Genomic DNA, 19,356 nt, shown 5'->3' with positions numbered 1-19,356 from the left:
CTCAAAAAACAAACAAGTTTTCTTTCATAAAATGTGAAACCCAAATAAAACAGTATCTATTTCCTCAGAAAGCAAGTTTACTGTGGGGCTGAATGATGGTTTGGTGGATAAAACACTTATTGTGCACAATCATGAGAAATTGAGTTCAAACCTAAGCACCCACAGAAGAAACCAAACATGGCCAAGCCCAGAACTCCAGTGTTGTGGGGAGCACAGGTGAAAGGACCACCGGGGCTTTTGGCAGCCAGCAGAACTCGAAATCTCTGAGGAATGTTAGGGGCATAATGTGCAGCATAATATGACACCTGACCGTCCTCTTCCATTCTAGGTGCACATGTGCACATTCACCTTACACACACACACACACACACACACACACACACACACACACACACACACCAAAATACCAGAAATCGAGCAGGCCACTGTTGGCCTTTCTGTAGGGACTAGGCTCAATATGCTGCTGTTACTTACTATAAATAGCATGGTATGAAAATGCTTCTCTTTTCTGGGATCGAAAACTATGTCTAAATATTAGGGTAAAGTTTCTAGATGTGGAGAGAAATGGCAAGTTTCTTACTAGCAGATACTGCTCTTTCTTCTTTCTTTTTTCTCTTCCTTTCTTCTCTTGAGAAGGGTCTCATGTAGTCCCAAGGGGCTCAAACTTGCTATATAAGTAAAAATGACCATGAATTTCTGATCCTCCTGAGCGCCGGGATCACTGTGTCATGCTGTGGGCCAAAGCAAAGGCTTTGTGAATGCGGGATAGTCCTCTACCTACTCTTCCAGACCCACATCTCATTATTCCTTAATACAGGCAAGGCTGATAATTAGTAGAATGTTACTTAGAATATATTCAGCTATGTTAAAGAAACCAGGAAACAAGAGATAAACATCTTAAATATCAATGCCACACAATCTTTTTATGGTATTTCTTATATTGAAGAAATTTGACTGCTGGCAAATAACTTTGTTTTCCTGACCCCCCCCATCCCCCCAAAAGCCCCACAAAATTCTTAAAGCAGGAGGAATTTTCTATTTGAGTACCCCTTGGGACCTAACACAGCAGCAGCTAAATAAATGCAGCTAAGTGTTAACAATTTAAGCCAGTATTGTGTCCATGTCTGTAATGCTAGCACTGATAGGAAAAGGCAGAAGGCTCAGGAGTGCAGGACCAGCATCAGCTACATATTAACTTAGAGGCCGGCTTGGGGTACATGGGACCCTGTTTCAAAAAAAATAACAAAACCCTCTAACATTTCTACGCTGTTTCCTTTGTGCCAATGTTTAAAACAGAAGACAGCATGCCCCCCCACACACCCACTTTTTTTTAAAAATACAGAGTCTCTTTATGTAGACCAGGTATAACAGGCTGGCCTCAAACACAGAGATTTCCAGCTGCCTCTGCCTCCAAGTGCTGGGAATAAGGCTGACTCTAGCTTCTCACTTGTAAAAGCAGTGAATATTAGAAAATCTTATGTTGCTGATACTAGTCCTATATACCATGTTAACAAAGTCCTAAGGAAGTAGTGAGTCAGCACATGAAACACAAAGTATCATCAGGGAGTGAACAGGAAGGCATCTGAAACTTCATTGGCAAACCTTCATAGACAGGGGTGGGGTGAGACATCCTCTGAATTCTACCACTTGGGAGGCTCCAGGTCATCCTTAGGTACAGGGGTGGGGATTGGTAGGGGATATAAGACCCGGACAGATTTAAGTCAACTGCAGCAGATTACATGACTACAACAGGAGCTGCCCAGGTATCTTTCCTATGAGCTATGGTAAAATGGATACTTTGAGGGACATTTTAAGATATTTAGAAACAGAAAGTTTTTTGCTGCCAGGAGGTGGTGGCCCACACCTTTAATCCCAGCACTTGGGAGGCAGAGGCAGGCGGATTTCTGAGTTGGAGGCCAGCCTGGTCTACAGAGTGAGTTCCAGGACAGTCAGGGCTATACAGAGAAACCCTGACTCGAAAAAACAAAAAACAAAAAACAAAAAAAACCAAAAAACAAAGTACTAGGATACTTCTTTATTTTTTTTCTGGTAAGGTAGACCATCACTGAAGGAAGGGAAGCTAATTTGCTTCTTTACTGCAGATAACACCTTTTTTTTTCCTTTTTAAAGTCTATATATTTCATCTTTATATCTTGTACCAATCTGAAACAACTTCTTTGGACTCTAATTGCCTCTTCTCCCTCATACCACTTCCTTCACAAATCACACCATTATCTACTTCCTTGTTCTCCATAACTATCAAAAAGAGCATATTTAAGCAACTATTTGATTACAGCGAGTGAGACTTCTTTAAGAAGCCAACCAAGCCTTATTCTGTCTTAAGCACTTATAGGGAGATTAGTTAACACAAACACAAATTAAACCAAAAGGTCACACAGATGAGAAAAGAACAAACATGAGTGTTCATGGTGCAGACAAAGTGGCCTGCGTGTGCCAAAAGGACAGCGATGCTGGTGACTGACAACTATCTCAAGGTTGTGGTTAGGCACGAATGCTCAGAGACACATTCGGTTTTTTTTTCTTTCTTCTTTTTCTGGAGTGTGTCTTTTTGAGACAAGATCTCTGGTAGTCTGGGCGGTGGTGCCGCACGCCTTTGATCCCAGCACTTGGGAGGCAGAGTCAGGTAGATTTCTGAGTTGGAGACCAGCCTGGTCTACAGAGCGAGTTCCAGGACAGCCAGGGCTACACAGAGAAACCCTGTCTCAAAAAAAAATAAATAAATAAAAATAAAAAGGTCTCAGGTAATCCAGGCTGTCTCAGACTTGCTCTGTAAACAAGGATAACCTTATACTCCTGATCCTCCTGCTTTGGCTATCCTAGAACTTACTATGTAGACTAGCCTTGAACTCACAAATCTGCCCGCCTCTGGTTCTCAAGTGCTGGGATTAAAGGCATGTGCCATCTTTTATTAAAAAAAAAAATTATTATCATTATCATTGTGTATATTTATATGTGAGTGTGGGTGTACATATGGTAATTAGAGGACAACTTCTGAGAGTCAGCTCTCCCCTTCCACCATGGGTTCTAGGAATCTAACTTGGGTCATCAGGCTTACTTAAACCTTTTTTTTTCTGCTTCATCTCACTGGTGTGTGTGTGTGTGTGTGTGTGTGTGTGTTGTATGTGTTGTATGTGTGTGTGTTGTATGTATGTGTGTTGTATGTATGTGTGTATGCACCCGTATGCTCACTTGTGCATGTGTGGCATGATTTGATATATGTACTTTGTATACATGAGTATAGATGGTAGCATTAACAGATGTAGCCTTTAAGCCTGAGGGTAATTTTATTAGAATTTAAAAGAAAAACCCCAGAACAGGCAAGCTGCAAATCTCAGCAGCTGTCAAGAGAAGGAAACTGACAAAGAGGAAGAGGAAAAACATGCCATTTAAATCAACATGTTCTGCAGTGGAGGTCAGCAAGAGGTGACAAGCAGCACAGCATGGTAACATTGAGGAAGGGGTTATAACTGCACAGAAACCAAGAGCGAGACAGGCCAGACTATAAGGGAAAGCAGGCTCTGGAAAGAAGTAGAAGGAAAAAGTAGGACTCAGAGAAGAGGGCACATTTAACACAGCTACACAGCTATGGCTCCATAAGCAACTGCCCAGGTCTTTCCTCAGTTGTATACCTTTATTTTTTGAGACAGGGTTTCTCACCAATCCTAAAACTCACTGATTCTTCTAGGCTGGCTGATGAATATGCTTCAGAGATCTGTTGGGTCTCTGCTCTGCACTCCCTACTGTAGGAGGGATGGTACATGCCAGTATCATGCCTGGCTTCTTAGGTGGGTTCTGGGGATTCAAACTCAGGTCCTCATGCTTGTAAGGCAGGTACTATACCAACCAAGCCATTTCCACAGCCCAAATTTGACTCTCTTAATTTCAAGTATCTTATTATTACTGGATTCTGAAGGGGCTAACGGGAGAGAAAGCCTCGCCAGGTAGTCCAGGTTAACCTCAAATTCACAAGCTTCCTACTTCAGTCTTCCAAGAGCTGAGATGATAGTTATTACTCACTATGTCCAACAGGTTTTCAAATGTTATTCATCCTTTAACCCTTAAGTTTGTATCACATGACCAACATCTTCCCACCTTCTATACTTAACCTTTGGTAACACCCTTCTTTCCATTTCTAAGAATGACTTTTCTATATTTTCTATTTTCTATATAGAAGTGAGATCATTTATTCGTCTGTGTATTAATTTACCTGACATAATGTCTTTCATGTTCATCTATGCTATCCCAAATGGGTAGCTTTCCTCCTTTTTCAAGGCTGAGTAGTACTTCCTATTATGAATATACATCATATGTGTATGCATTATATGTATAAAATATATACATAGTTCATATATACCCGTGTGTCTATCAACAGACATGTCTATTTCTATTACCTTGGCTACTAAAAATAATACTGCAACAAACCTATGGCAGTGCAGGTATTTCTTCAAGGTAATGACTGTAATTCCTTTTGGCAAATACTGAAAGATCCTCTCCTCAGCTTCCTTACCTGACAGTTCACTTTCACCTGCACTACTGCATTTTATACTTTCTTCACACACGCCCTAATCTTTTTCTACTCTCTGTTTTTTTGTTTTTTGTTTTTTAAGGTGACAGGGTCTTACTATGTTGCACTGGCTGACCTAGAGCTTGCTATGTAAACCAGGGTAACCTCAGACTCAAATATCTGTCTGCCTTTGCCTCTGCCTCCTAAGTAAAGGCATGTGCAACCACTCCCAACTTTACTCTTTCTTGACCTCTTAAAGTGAATCTATCTTGTAATGTTTTCCTTTCAATAATAGTACCAATTTATCCTATCTTAGATCTAGATTCTTAAGCTATGAATTAATTTTTTTCCTTTTTTTTTTTTCCAGACAGGGTCTCGTGTATACCAGGATGGCCTCAAATTCACTATGTTGTCAAAGGCGATCTTGAACTGCTGATTGTCCTGGGATCACAGGGCTGTTCACTATACCCAACTAATTCAGTGCTAGGGGTTGCACTTTAGAGCATCCTGAATATTAGGCAACTGAACTACATCTCTAGCCCCTTATTATCGATTCTGAAGATTTAATGTGTATTGTTTTATTTGGTCCTCACAATAATCCCAGGGAGGTAGAAAAGAAAAACGTTGTGTATAAAGAAAATAGACAACCTAAGGCCAGTAGGACTAAGAAAGTTGCATAGACTGTTCATGAAAAATCAAACCAGAGCCCAGATCATTTCTTCCTATTTCTGTGCTATACTATGATGCCTTCTTATTAATTTCTCTACTTCCTTCCCCCTCTCCACCCCAGGCAGGGTTTCTCTGTGTAGTCTTGGCCGTCTTGGAACTCCCTCTGTAGACCAGGCTGGCCCTGAATTCAGAGATCTACCTGTCTCTGCCTTCTGAGTGCTTGAATTACAGGTGTGTGCCATCATCGCTCAGCAACTCCCCCGCTTCTTAACCATCACGTACATATGTCTGGACATGTTTAAGGAGATAAATGTTTATAACAGCACAAGTGGAAAAGCATTGATGTAACCACTAATACTCTCTCCCAACAAAGCTCTTTGTAGTTAGATGAACAGGACATGCCCTCTGCTCCATACTGCCCCCAAATGTCCCTCACAGGAATGTCACCACACCTGAAGTTCTCAAGGATTGAGTCACTTCTTAGGGTTAAGGCGTTGTTTCCAGAAGGCCACTGTGAAATGCATGTTACCTGAAAGAGAAGAAGGGTCCATTAATAAAGCCTTGTTGAATAGGAAGAGGTGATGACCATGGGAATCTCACAAAGCAGGGTCTTTATTTCCCCAGCATAAAGCCTTCAAAAAAAAAAATCCACAAGAAAGATTTTTCTTATAAAGAATAGATAAGAAAAGGCAGCAACTTCTGCAGAAATGACTTGTGCACAGTAATGGATAATATCCACTTGGATACGATAGATATTGCAAACTCAGGCTGGCCATATAATACATATTCTCTCTATAAAGGCCCACGGCAGACATTCCTAAGGACGGTATTTGAGTACCACTAGTTTTAAAAGCTGCAAACGAGCTGAAGCTGGCAGCTGCTCTCCAACAGCCCTGACCGTCAGATGGAGAAGGACGGGTCCCAGACAGCTTCTGATAAGTGCTATTATTCATGAGAAGATTCGCAGCCTAACAATATGTTCAGATGAGGGCAAACCTCTCAACCATGGAAGGCCACAATTCTATTCTGTGAGTCGCTCACTGATCTATATTTACCCCAAACCAGGATCATTTACAGTACAAAAATTAGCATGTCTTTACTGAAAGCTTATTATGAACCCATAATTTGGCTAGGCATTATAAATACAGAAAGAAAAAACAAACTTAAATACTTTTGCCTCAGTTCTTACAATGGAGCCAATCCCCAAACTATGAGAGGTAATGCATAAGAAAAGAAAGAGAACCAAGGACCAGCAGTTCACTATTAGCACCAACTCAATTTCCTGAGTCAAAGGGGGTAAACTAAACTCACATCTAGGCTAAAATTCTTCATTAAACTCTTATCTAAACAATAAATAAGCATAAGTTAATAAATAAGCTAGAAGTTGTCTTTGTTTTTGTTTTCTCATCTGACACAGATGCTGTTAGCAGCATCCATTCACCATGGAAATCTGAAGAATACCAGAGTTGTAACACTTGATTCTAGTCTAGCTCTACTCTTAACTAGTTTTAGGTAAAATTCTATTTTTTTTTTCTTCTCCTTTCTTCTCCTTTAGAAACTAGATCTCACTGTGTATATCTGACTGGCCTAGAACTAGCTATGTAAGCCAGGCAGATGATCTCTGTGAGTTCAAAACCAGCCTGGTCTACATACTGAGACCCTGTCTTCAAAAACAAAAACAGAAAGGTAAGAGATTGAGCAGTGTAAGAATAGTATATATAGTATGCATGTGTATATGTGACATGTGCATGCACATACACACACACTACCTACTAGATAACTGTTCACTATACTTCCCCAGAGAACGAACACAATCAGAACCAACTTTTAGGGAGGGGAACAAGTCCTCACATTGAAGCAGGCTGGCCTGGAGTTCACTATGTAGTCCAGGCTGTCAGTACTTCTGACTCAGATTCCTGAGTGCTGGGATTAAAGTCCTGGGCCACGATGGCCCGAATCCTCCCTAACAGAACTTCCAGAAGCAATTTCCAATAAAAGCTGGCCTACAACCTAAAACATATTTGCCACTATAAAGTAGATAATCTCTTCCAAATGTAAAGCTCAAGTACCAAGTTTCTGTGACTAGAAAACACATTGGCCAAACATGGATCGATGTGCTGATAATAATCAATTATAGTCCAAAACTCAAGTTCTCTTCCAAATTGCATCTAATCTGATTTTAATTTCTCAAAGATGCTAATGAACATATTCTAAGAGAAAAGGAAGCCTTCAATCAGACTAGCCCTAAAACAATCCTCATCCAAAACCACAGCAACATTATTATATCAGCAAAATGAGACACCCAACCTCTTAGGCCAGCCTGTCACTTACAAGGGACACTTCTGCCACAGTCACTCTGGTCCTTTCACTTTTATCATCAGAGTCATTTTTTTTTAAAATAAACATCAACTTACACCACTTCCTTTCCCAAAAACCTTCATCTCTCACAACATAAAATTCAAGAGAGTTGACACTGTCACAGAGCCTTCCCAGAACAGGCTGTTTTTACCTTTCTGGTCCTGAGTCCACTGCTTCCGGCTCACCGAACTCCTTTTCTCCCACAGTCCTCCTAACTGACACATGCCTCCAGGCATTAAGGTATTTCCTTTCCACACCTCCTCCCCTTTCTGCACCTCTGCCACATTCCTACTCATCCTCTAGACCAGGGGTTCTTAACCTTCCTAATGCTGCAACCCATTAATACAGTTCTTCATGTTGTGGTAACCCCCAACCATAAAATTATTTTTGTTGCTTCATCATTGTCATTTTTTTTACTGTTATGAATTACAATGTAAATATTTTTGGAGTTAGAGGTTTGCCAAAGGGGTCAAAACCCAGTTTGAGAACCACTGCTCTAGAATTTCAGGTCCATAGACAAAGGCTCTTTTGAGCCAGGGCGCACTGTGTAGCTCTGATGGCCTGGAACTCACTATGCTGACCATCACACACAGATCTGGCCACTTCCCTCAACAATTCCCACACTAGCCACTTCCACTTCCTCTCCCATCTCAAAGCTTTTTGTGCAGTCCTTGTTATACCCATACTATTATTTGCCTCCGTGTTTCCAGAACCATCCCAATTACCTACGGCTCATTTGAAAATAAATTGATAGAAGCCAATGCAGATCCACTATTCTATCTCAAAAATGAGATCTGAGAACATCTACTTTTTTAAAAGGGTCTTAAGTAGTTCAGGGGGCCTCACCACTCAATGCTGCTGGGAGTTAAATAAACTCTGGGCCTTGTATATGATAAAGAAGTGTTCAACCAATTGAGCTGAAAACTCTACTTTCAAAACTCACTCCTGGTCCAGCAAAATAGCTCAACAAGTAAAGCCACTTGCTACGCAAGCCTGATGACCTAAGTCTGAACCCTAGAACCCACAGGAAAGAGGAAACTCTCTTGAAGGTTATCTCCAGACTCCCAACTCAAGCAAGTCATGGTGTGCGCATGCACACACACACACACACACACACACACAAATAAACATCTAAAAATTTCTCCCGAGCCCATTCTGGTGGTACGTAATCCCAGCACTTGGGAGGGAGAGGCAGGAAGACAGAATGATGCTTGATACCAGTCCAAATTCACATACAGTGTATTCTAGTCCAGTCAGAGACACAGAGCAAATCATGTCTCAAAACAAAAACAAAAAAATTAAAAGCTCTTGTAATTATGCTAATGGTCAAATTTTGGGGCCACGGAACAGTCCATCTCTTAAGTAAAGCTGTGTTGTGTGTTTGCTTGTTTAAGAAGTAGAACTTACTCTAGAAAACAATAAAAAAGTTATTAGGCACTTGCTCTTGGTTTCTCATTATATCCTTGTTGACATCTAAAGTCTGGATTCCTGAGCTCACACACAAGCATATTCACTGTTCAAAAGAGAATTTCAATCTTTTCTAAGCCTGCAAAATTAAGCCTTAAGTAAGCCTGTGATGCACAAAGCTGAATCTCAAATTTGCCCGGAAAAGACTTTATTTCAGATGAGAACCAAGCCCTTTGCCAATCCCGGGAATGAATACACAGCCTTTACCTACTTTCATAAGATAAGGATACAGGAGGAGCAGCCACTTAAGAGAACGATGATGGTGGCTAGACTGTATTGTCAACTTTGAAGAAGAAGAAAACCTCACTCTTCTCCCCACTGCTCCCTTTAGAACAAGTTCACTGCAGCTGTTGAAGAGGAGCAGAAGTCTCAACAGGATTAGGATTCTAACACAGCCAAGAAAACAAGTGACTGGGAAACTGTGAATTTTGGGTACTTTGCAAGTTCACCTGGACACATCTCTAACTTTAGGCCCAATGCCTACTTTGGGTGCACTGACCCTTATATACTTTTTTCTCTCTTGAAGTTGCAGCCAGGAACTATGTCTCAAAACTTGAGTCTTCTATTTAAAAGTTCTGCCCTCATCAGGCTTCAACCTTTCCAATACGCTCACCTCCACTTTTTTCTTTGCTAAAGAAAAGTACGCTCTCAGAAGGAAGGACTGACGTCTTTAGTAGACCACGTCTACTAAAGTCGGCAGCGCCGGCCTGGGCCGGGACCACCATGAGTGGGGACAATGGAGGGAGGAGGGAAGTACAAGACATAAGGGGAGACAGCCACTGGGGAAGGTCCTCCGCGAGTGGGAGCTTGGAAGTCTCGGGGGGAGCCTGCCAGGTGGCAGGTGGGCCCGGCCGCCGCCCCTCAAAGGGCCACGTCGCGCGGGCGGGCCGCTGCCACCGGGCCCCGCGCGTAGGCCGGGCCGCGGGAGAGGAACCCCCGGGCGCGGCAGCGGGGCGCAGGGCTGGACCCTGCCCACGTCCGCCGCGGCTCGGCTCTCTCCCAACTTGGGGCTCGTGGGGCCACAGACTCCGGGCGCCTAGGCCAAGCACTAGCAGTTCGGCTCGACCTGCTAACCCACCCGCCACCCGGCTGGGGCCACCAGCCTGCTCTCCGGGCGCCCCCCACGGACACCGGCTGCGGGAAGAGCAGCCCCGGCTCTAGGTCCCGACTCGAGCGCCAAACTCCTCTACCCTTCGCATTCCCCATGCCTTTTCATCCAAGCTCCCTCCAAGCCACAGAAATGACCCCAGTCTGCCTGCGGATGTTTACCGGGACTCGGGGCGGCGACGACTCCTCAGTCCCTCCGCTAAGATGGCAGCCGGTCCCGAGCCCCGACTACAGCGACTAGAGCTAGTTCACACCTAGTGCGCAGGCGCGTCCTCTTAGGAGCAGTTCGGACTACAGGCCCCAGCAGGCCTTGCGCGCCAGCCTGCTAAATCATTTTTCCTTACCTCCAGGTGAAGTGGACATTAGCCTTGCTCTCTACGTCTCCGGGGCTTTTTTCCTTTCTTCCTTCTTTTCCTTCCTTCCTTCCTTCCTCCTTTCCTTCCTTCCTTCCTTCATCCCTTCCTTTTAACCCCCTTCTTCCCCGCCAGAACCTCTAAAGACTGTTACCAAATGCTAGCGTGTCTCAGAATCTCTTGAACAGCTTTTAAAAACAGACTGCTGAGCTCCACCGCCAGTTTCTGACTCAGTAGATCTGGGATGGAGTGGGGGGGGGGTGTTTTATAATTTGCATTTTTAACAAGTTCTCCAGACAGAAGAATCACAATTTATGAAGCACTATGCCGAGTCTATCCTTCTGGAGTTATACTGATTGGGTTCAAATTCTCCTTTCTCCACTTTTTGACAGGGCGTTCTTAGGAGAGTGACAGCTTGACAGCAGCGCCAACGCGGCTTGAGTTCTAAAAACTGAAAAGCATACTTCTTAACGTTTACAGCAAAACTGAGAAAAATGCCTTTTTAGATGCTTAAATTAAACTGCATGAAGGATTTCTTTACCCAGGCAAATCACATCTAAGTCTATCCTCAAGCTCCTTCACGAAGGTGTTTGTGAGAATTAATAGACTATGCAGTAGTAATAATAGAGGCACTACTTAAGCACTTGATAATTAGCAAACTTTGCTATTATTTTTTATCCTGTTTCCTCATAAGGAAACCATCTAGAAAGTCACTTACACTTTTTAAATACCTTTGAAACTACCATATTATGGATTATGTGCAGAGAGAGTTTATTAAACAATAAAGATTCTGGGTTGGGAAGATGGTTCAGTAGGTAAAAGCTCCTACCATGCAAGCACAAGGATGCTTGAATCCCAGCATTCAGGTAAAATCTGGCACCAACCGACCCCCAGCACTGGTGCGCAGACTGGAGCGTCCTAGTCAACCAGCCTAGACTGCACAGCAAGCTGCAGGTTCAGTCAGAAGACTGAGACAGATGGGTTCAAGTTTAGCCAGGACTAGATATCTTGAGAGTTCTAGACCAACAAAGGTTACATGGTGAAACCCTGGGTTTGGGTTTTTGGGATTGTTTTGTTTTGTTTTGTTTCGTTTTGGTTTGTTGTATTAAAAGTTCTGCATTTCCAACCAGTATTTGCCCCATTAGGAATTAAGCTGTAAGGACTCGCTCTAGATGTAACCCACTACTAGAGTACTTGCTTAGCATTGATGAGGCCCAAGATTTTATCCCCAATATTGAGAGAGTGGTGTGTGTGTGTGGGGGGGGTTGTTTGTTTTTTGTTTGTTTTTGTAAACTAGAATCCCAGATTATTCTTGTCACCAAAGATACTACAAGATATTCTAACAAAATACTGTAAATGTATTTTATTACTTTGTACAGAAAGCAACCAAATATAAAGGAAATTACTAATTGGCCCAAGATCACTAAGCCAGAAACCAAGGTTACCAGCCAAGTCATCTAGTTCCAGATAGTCTTTATCTATATTTTTTTCTTTATTTGGGGGACAAATTCTCATGATATAACCCAAATTGGCTCAAGCTCAGAATGCTTCGACCCCAACCTTCCCAGTACTGAGATCACAAGCATGAATTGCCACACTTGGCTTGCCTACATGGGTTTTATATTTCTGCTTTATTTATTATTATTAGTGTGGAGTTCAGAGGACAACTTCCAGGAACTGGTTTTCTCCTCCCATAGTGGGATCCAGGTATCAAGCAGGGATGGATCCCAAGTAGTCAGGTTGGTAGATTGGTTGGCCAGCACCACAATTTAAAAATCCTATCATAGTAGGTAAAACTAACATGTTGGAAGTTAAAATCCATACTCCAAACTTCTCCCAAGAAAGTCTTTTTAAAAAATTATTGTTCTGGGGATTTGATGTAGGGCTTGGATATACTATGCATATGTTGGGTTCCTGAGATGGACCCAACCCCTAGAAGTATAGAAAGTTCTAGGATGAAGCCAAGAATGGGCATTTCCCAGACATGCTGATGCCCAGGAATCACATTTTGTGACCCACTGAACTATATACATGCTGCCTTAGCCTCTGCCAGTGTCAATAGGAGGAATTAGCTCTGACCTGTGAGGCAGGAACTAGCAAGACTTAACAATGTGAACTTCAGAGTAATATGGATTTAAAACTCCAGTCTTTCTCCCAACAAATTGCTGTTACTGAACCCATGTCCAGCTGCTTGCCACTGGATGCCAACCTTTTTCTAAAGAAAGGAGACCAGATGAAAAGGAAATCACTTTTATTCAGAGACTGACATCCTGAAGAGATGGAGCCTATTGCCTCTGAGGCTCATCTCAGGAAACTTGAGGTCACAAAGTCTGTGTGTGTGTGTGCATGTGTATGTATGTATGTTTACCTGTGTATTTGTATGTGTCTGTGCGTGTGGCTCTGTGTATGTGTTTGTGTGTATGTATGTGTTTGTTCGTATATCTCTGTGTGTCTGACTCTATGTATATGTTTGTGTGTCTGTCTGTGTGTGTTTGTGTCTGGGGTTGGGGGATGCCAGAGGGCAGAGGTAGATGCTACGTGTCTTCTTCAATCACTATTTTCTGAGACCAAGTTGCTTACTAAGCCAGGAGGTCACCAATTCAGCTAGGACTGGCTGGCCAGAAAACCCCAGGGATCCTTCTGTTTCCATCTTTCCAGTACTGGGATTACAGGTATGTGCCACCAAGTCCAGCTTTTTACATGGGTGCTGGCAATCATAGCTTTATATTTGTGCAGTAAGCACTCTACCTACTAAGCTCTCTCCAGCCCAATGAAGGGATTTTATAAGAAAGGAAAAAATTGGAGGGTATGAGGATAGCAATGGGCAAACCTTCTAGAACAAGTAACAAATACACTGCTTTTCTACAAGCTAAACATCATAGCAACTTACATGTTTTGTGTTATCTGATGCCTGGAATCAAAGAACATGGAATGGCTGTATATGTTCTGAGATTATATGAAGGTCATGGTTCTGTAAATCTAAAATAAAATTACTCAACAATTAACACCTTAATCATCTAAGTAGATATTTTTTCTTAAGAATCTAGAATGAGAATTTAGAATACCCAGCAAAGGGAGGGGAATGAAAAGTAACCTAGCCAAGGGAAACACTCAAGTGCACAGCCAAGGTTACATTGCTTTCAAAGTTTCACAGTCATCTGAGCCTCAACAACCAAATCACTATATGCAAATAGTAGATCCTGAAACAGAGATGTGAGGCTTAGCCCAGGAGCGAGGCTAGTCCATTTAGCCCCCAAAAGCCAACCAAAGAGAAAGTAATCTGAACAAGCAAACAAAGAAGATTTGCTGCAATATGAACATAGTGAGAACAGCAGCGGTCCAGTGAGCCCTTCGAGTCCAACTTTAGAATGGTGCCGTGAAGCTGAGGTTGAAATGGAGGGCAAGGGGCATACATAACTAAGTAGTCATGGTTAAGGGGAGGTCTTGCTCACAGTCATTGTCTGGGCTCCAGTCTCTCTTGAAAGTTGGTCTGGTAAGTTGTCAGAACTATGTGAAATATTCATGGAAGACAAATTCTCTTCTGCCTAGCTTCAGGGCCCTGGCCTTTCCCTACACCAGAATGAGACTCCTGGGAAGATTCTAATTTCTTAGGTTCCCCTGTCCCAATAGTTTGATAGCTGAAGGGAGGCATACAAGTATTTCTTTTGATGTCTTCATTCCGGCCAGAATAGTTACAAGTCCACCTTTCAGGACCTGGTGAGGATTCAGGCAGATCTAAAATAGGTCCTTGCTTGTTCTCCAAGAAACCACGTTGGTCAGAACAGCAAATCACAGCCAGGTCATTTCCTCATTCTTTTATGCTTTGTGGTTCTGGCTCTCAGGTTCCTTGACTCAGAACTCTTACCAATCTTGGCTTGACTGAAAAAATTAAAATACAGAAACAGTGGTTAATAAAACCTCAAACCACTTTCATTTTTTGTCTGCCTGGGTGCCAAGAAAGAACTATCCCTTGCTACAGCAAAGGCTCGAAGTCTGGAGGATCTGACTATAGGCAAAGGAAGGAGATGCCCAGATGTGTATGGGGCTACATGCCTGTTATAACTGATTTTGAAGACAGAAGCAGGGGGATGAAGAACTGAAGGTCACCCTCAGCTGCATAGTGAGTTTGAGGAAACTTGAGGAGAATAAGACCCTGTCTGAAAGAACATAAGATGGATAAGAGGGAAGGGGGTAAGGAAGATGGGTAAAAAGAGGAAAAAGATGAAGGAGGAGGAGGAAGGGGAAGATGAGGAGGACAAATAGGGTAAAGGGAAGGAGGAGTAAGAGGAGAAGGGGGAAGGGAGGAGGGGGAAGAGGAGGAGGGGGAAGGAGGAGGAGGAAGGGAGAGAAGGAAGCTGCTTTCAAACTGAAAGGACTTTAGAAAGACTCCACTGGCCCACTTGCCACCTGTCCCTTACTGGCTCTCCCTCAGAACACTTAGTCATGCTGCTGTCCCTAGCTTGCCTGGATTTGCTCCACTTTCAATTGCTGCAGGCAGGGAAGGCTTGAAAAGCTGTGTTAACGGGGAGAGAGACTCTCACCAAGCCTCCTGAGAGCTGGAGAGCCGAATCCAGAGACCACGTAAGATCTACGGCCGGGGAACTGAGGATGAAGCTCAGTTGATAGAAAGCTTGCCTAGCCTCCATGTAGCCCAGGGGTTCATCCTTAGTACCACATAGACCATGTGTAGTGTGGTACATGCCTGTCTGTAATCCCAGCAGCGGTGGGGAGGTAGAGACAGGAAGATCCATTCAAAGCCATGCTTGGCTAATCCTCAAGGAGTCTGAGGCAAGTCTGAGGTACATTAGACCTTGTCTCCAAAAATAAGGGGTCTGGGGGGCAGAGAGATGACTCAGTGGGCAAAGGGCTTTCTACCATTTCTAAACACCTAAAATCAATCCCTAGGACCCACGTGAAAGAAAGAGAGAGTGGACTCATTCAAGTTGTCTTATGTCCATATCCCCCCCCCCCCCCACACACACACACTAAAACACTGAAAACCAGACTTTTGCTCAACCTGGTGGCATATATCTATAAATTCCAGCACCAAAGAGATGGAGCTATCAGAATCATGAGTTTAAAGTCATCTTCGTACTGAGCTCCAGGTTAGCCCAGGCTATATGGGAACCTGGAGGGTGTTCACCTCTGGCTATAGGACATCACTTCCTTTATTTGAGGTTGTTTCCTCATGTGAAGAATGAGTTACACAGGTTTCATCTCCGCTCCTGAGTCAGGATAAAAGACAAGGAAAATAGTAAGACACGAAAGGGCAGTGAAGAACTTAGCACTGGGACTGAAGTCTCTTACCAGTGAGAGGCCAGAATGATTAATGTTTACTACGAAGGCTTCCAACAACAGCACAAATAGGCCCCTAAACTTAGCTCTCTGCAGGCAGGGGGTGGTAGTGTGTTCCCTTTTATCCTATACCTAACCAAGACAACACAGGACAAACAAGTATGTTATGGGCACTAGATGACTCTAGGGCCCTGTGGGCCAGTGGGGGAGAATGAACCATCTGCTTTGCCCTCTCTGGCAAGCAGCAGTCCTGGGATTGCACATTTGCAAGGCACCACCCTGCAGCTGACGGCTTTCCCTTGTGCTCTTGGTTCCCAGACCTATAACGACGGAGGATGGAGCAGTGTTCGAGGCACGACTCCCTGCAATGCCTGTTTATTTCCTTGTGTCTGCGGACGGACACAGGCAGGCCCTCACCTGTACTCTCTGGGCGCTCAGAAACAAAAGCCTGGGGAGGGCTGGACCAGGATTCAGGCACTGACAGTGCGGCTTTTGGCTGTGCACCTAGGATGCTTTATTCTCCACAGGGACACATGCTAAGGTGGACTGGGCTTGGGCCAGTGTCCCCATATGTGCAGAACTGAATAACGTGGGTCTGAGAGGTCCAAAAAAAAGATATTTCTTTCATTTACAGACACTTATTGGTAAAATAGCAATGAACTAGGCTTCTGGCGTGAATGTATGTGACCTTGGAAAGGTCCTGGTTCCTCTCTCCCAGACACTTCCTGAGAATCCCACAAACAGGACAATTCACTTTGTTGTGATAATAACCTCTAACCTGCATCCCTGGAATCTAGACTCTTTCCTTATCATTTTCCACCCTGCCAGATGGGCTCAGGAACTACACTGGCGTCTCACTGGGGTCTTTAGGAACACTTTGAAGATAATAGTTTCAAAAGCCTCCAAAATGGTAGACACACAGCTACTCTAAAGAGCACTCCATCTCTGAGAAGACTAATCCCATGCTCTCCCCCAACATCTTTGTTTATTTTACTCGAGCATCTTCTTCCTTGGAACCCTCGTGTTTAAAACCTGCATTAAAGACGGTTAAATGGATCCGGCACGCAGCGCAAAAGCCTGGAGATCTGAGTCTAATACCTGAAACCCCCACAGTTGGGAGGAGAGAACTGACCCATGAACACTACTGTCTACTGACCTACCACACTCAGGCACCACACACACACACACAGACACACACACACACACACTAAGAACAAATATTTTAAAACTATATTTAAAACCCTTGAGTGGCTCAGAAGATGCCTCAGCCGTAAGCAGCTCTTTCTGCTCTTCCAGAGGACCCAAGTTCAGTTCCAAACACACACGTCAGACTGCTCACAGCCACCTGTAACTCCATATCTAGGGCCTCTGACACACTCTTCTGATCTCCACGGGTCACTGCACACACTTGGCACACACACACACCCATACCCAAATACACAGAAATAAATAGATAAAAATTAATGACTGCAGGACATGATGGCACCTGCTTTTAATCTCAGCATTTGAGAGGCAGAGTTCAAGGCCAACCTAGTCCACATAGTGAGTTCCAGGCCAGTCGAGGCTAGGGAGTGAAACCCTGTCTCAAAAAAAAAAAAAAAAAAAAGAAAAAAGAAAAAAAAGAGATCTCATATGTAAAATGTTTATTCACTGACTCAATTAAATCTTAAATCTTCAAAATTTTAGTTCGGAATTTTGTTTCTCAGTTACTATAAGAAGTCTGGAGGTGTGGCTCAGTGGTTAGGGTACTTGCTCTTACAGAAGACCAGCACACACAAAGCAGCCTAAAACCATCTTTAACTCCAGTTCCAAGGGCTCCAACATCCCCTCTGGCTTCTGCATGGTGTACATAGATGCAGGCAAAACATTCATACACATTAACTAAAACAGATAAAATATAGAATTTTTAGTGTAAAAATATTTAACATAAACAATAATTTGATCTACTGATTTTATTTAGAGCACGCATATAGTAAATATTTGGAATAAAAAATTTAAATATATAGAATGCCAGTTTAATTTGAATTTCAGATAAGCACAGATATTCATACCTAGTTTGAACAAAGAATGTTCAATCTCAGAAGCTTCCTCCTAAACAAAAATAATAAAGAAAGAAAATGGATAATATTTTAGTATTATATTTTTACAGCCAAAATTGCATTTGACTGGCCTATGCTAATTTTTTCATTATCTGAGATTCAAAAAACATTTTTTTTTGTAATTCAAAAAATTTTGAGACTATGTAACCCTGGCTGCCTTAGAACTGCTATGTAGGGGGTCTGGAGAGATGGCTCAGCGGTTAAGAGCACTGACTGCTCTTCCAGAGGTCCTGAGTTCAATTCCCAGCAACCACATGGTGGCTCACAACCATCTGTAATGAGATCTGATGCCCTCTTCTGGTGTGTCTGAAGACAGCTACAGTGTACTCACATAAAATAAATAAATCTTTAAAAAAAAAAAGGAAAGAAAGAAAGAAAGAAAGAAAGAAAGAAAGAAAGAAAGAAAGAAAGAAAGAAAGAAAGCAAGCCGGGCAGTAGTGGCGCATGCCTGTAATCCCAGCACTCTGGGAAACAGAGGCAGGTGGATTTCTGAGTTCAAGACCAGCCAGGTCTACAGAGTGAGCTCCAGGACAGCCAGGGCTATACAGAGAAACCCTGTCTCCAAAAAACCAAAAACCAAAAGAAAAAAAAAAAAAAAAGAACTGCTATGTAGACCAGGCTGACAATGAACTCACAGAGATCCACCTGCTTCTGCCTCCCAAGTGCTGGGATTTAAAGTGTGTGTCACTACACCTGGCTAAAGTTCAAAAACTTTAAATATTTTTAAATCTCTTTTATTTTTGTTTAAAAAGGTAAATTTACATTAATTTATTTGTTGTCTGTGCCAAGACATGATGTATGCAGAGGTCAGAGGACACCAGCAGGAGCTGGCTCTCTTCACCATGTGGGTCCCAGGGATCAGTCAGGCTTGGTGACAAGGGCCTTTACCTGGTGAGTCAGCTCTCTGGCCACAATCGATCTGTAGTTAGTATACAAAGTTCTGTGTTTCCTCGTAGCGTGTATATACCATAATACTCTCTTCTTATTCACTTCTCCATTGCCCTCCTGCATGCCCCTTCACTCCAAAATTTCAAATTTAACTGGGCATCCTATATGGCATTTGGCAACTTTGTTTCCAAATGCTAATCAAGGGTAGTACCTACAAACACTCCTAAAGACCACGTAGACAAAATAAATTCTTTCCTAAGGATTATATCGTACATGGTAATCACTAAATCTTGCCCTAAGTTTTTCACGTGCAGTACGTCATTAAACAGACATGCATGCCAATCTGGGTGGGATGGTCCGTTTCTTCAACCATAAGATGGGAATAGTGATGCTAATTTAATGTGAGGGTTAAATTAGCTAATACATGTAAAACACAGCATCTGCCAGGTCTAGTGGTTCATGTCTTAATCCTAGCTTGAAAAGCAGCGGTAGGGGGAGTTTTGCAAACTGGAGGCTTGCCTGAGCTATATAACGAGTACCAGACCACACACACACACACACACACACACACACATATATATATATATATACATAT

The 19,356-nt window shown here is 42.9% G+C and overlaps 1 protein-coding gene across 2 annotated transcripts in view; it reads right to left on the bottom strand.

The window, feature by feature from the left end:
* The window catches only part of Itch (itchy E3 ubiquitin protein ligase), a 91,954-nt gene extending 81,586 nt beyond the window's left edge, over positions 1-10,368 (bottom strand). Inside the window, exons 1-3 of one of the 2 annotated variants that reach the window (XM_052184021.1) lie at positions 10,289-10,368; positions 5,647-5,723; positions 581-731 (exon numbers count right to left, since the gene is read on the bottom strand). The gene's annotated coding sequence lies outside the window, so the exon portion shown is untranslated. The remainder of the gene's footprint in view (positions 1-580; positions 732-5,646; positions 5,724-10,288) is intronic. The other variant, XM_052184022.1, reaches the window with a different exon arrangement.
* Between the last annotated feature and the right edge of the window lie 8,988 nt (positions 10,369-19,356).

Source organism: Apodemus sylvaticus, chromosome 5 (genome assembly GCF_947179515.1).
Source record: "Apodemus sylvaticus chromosome 5, mApoSyl1.1, whole genome shotgun sequence".
Taxonomy (NCBI): domain Eukaryota; kingdom Metazoa; phylum Chordata; class Mammalia; order Rodentia; family Muridae; genus Apodemus; species Apodemus sylvaticus.
The sequence above is the reverse complement of the archived record's forward strand: the minus strand, read 5'-3'. Positions and strand labels throughout refer to the sequence as shown.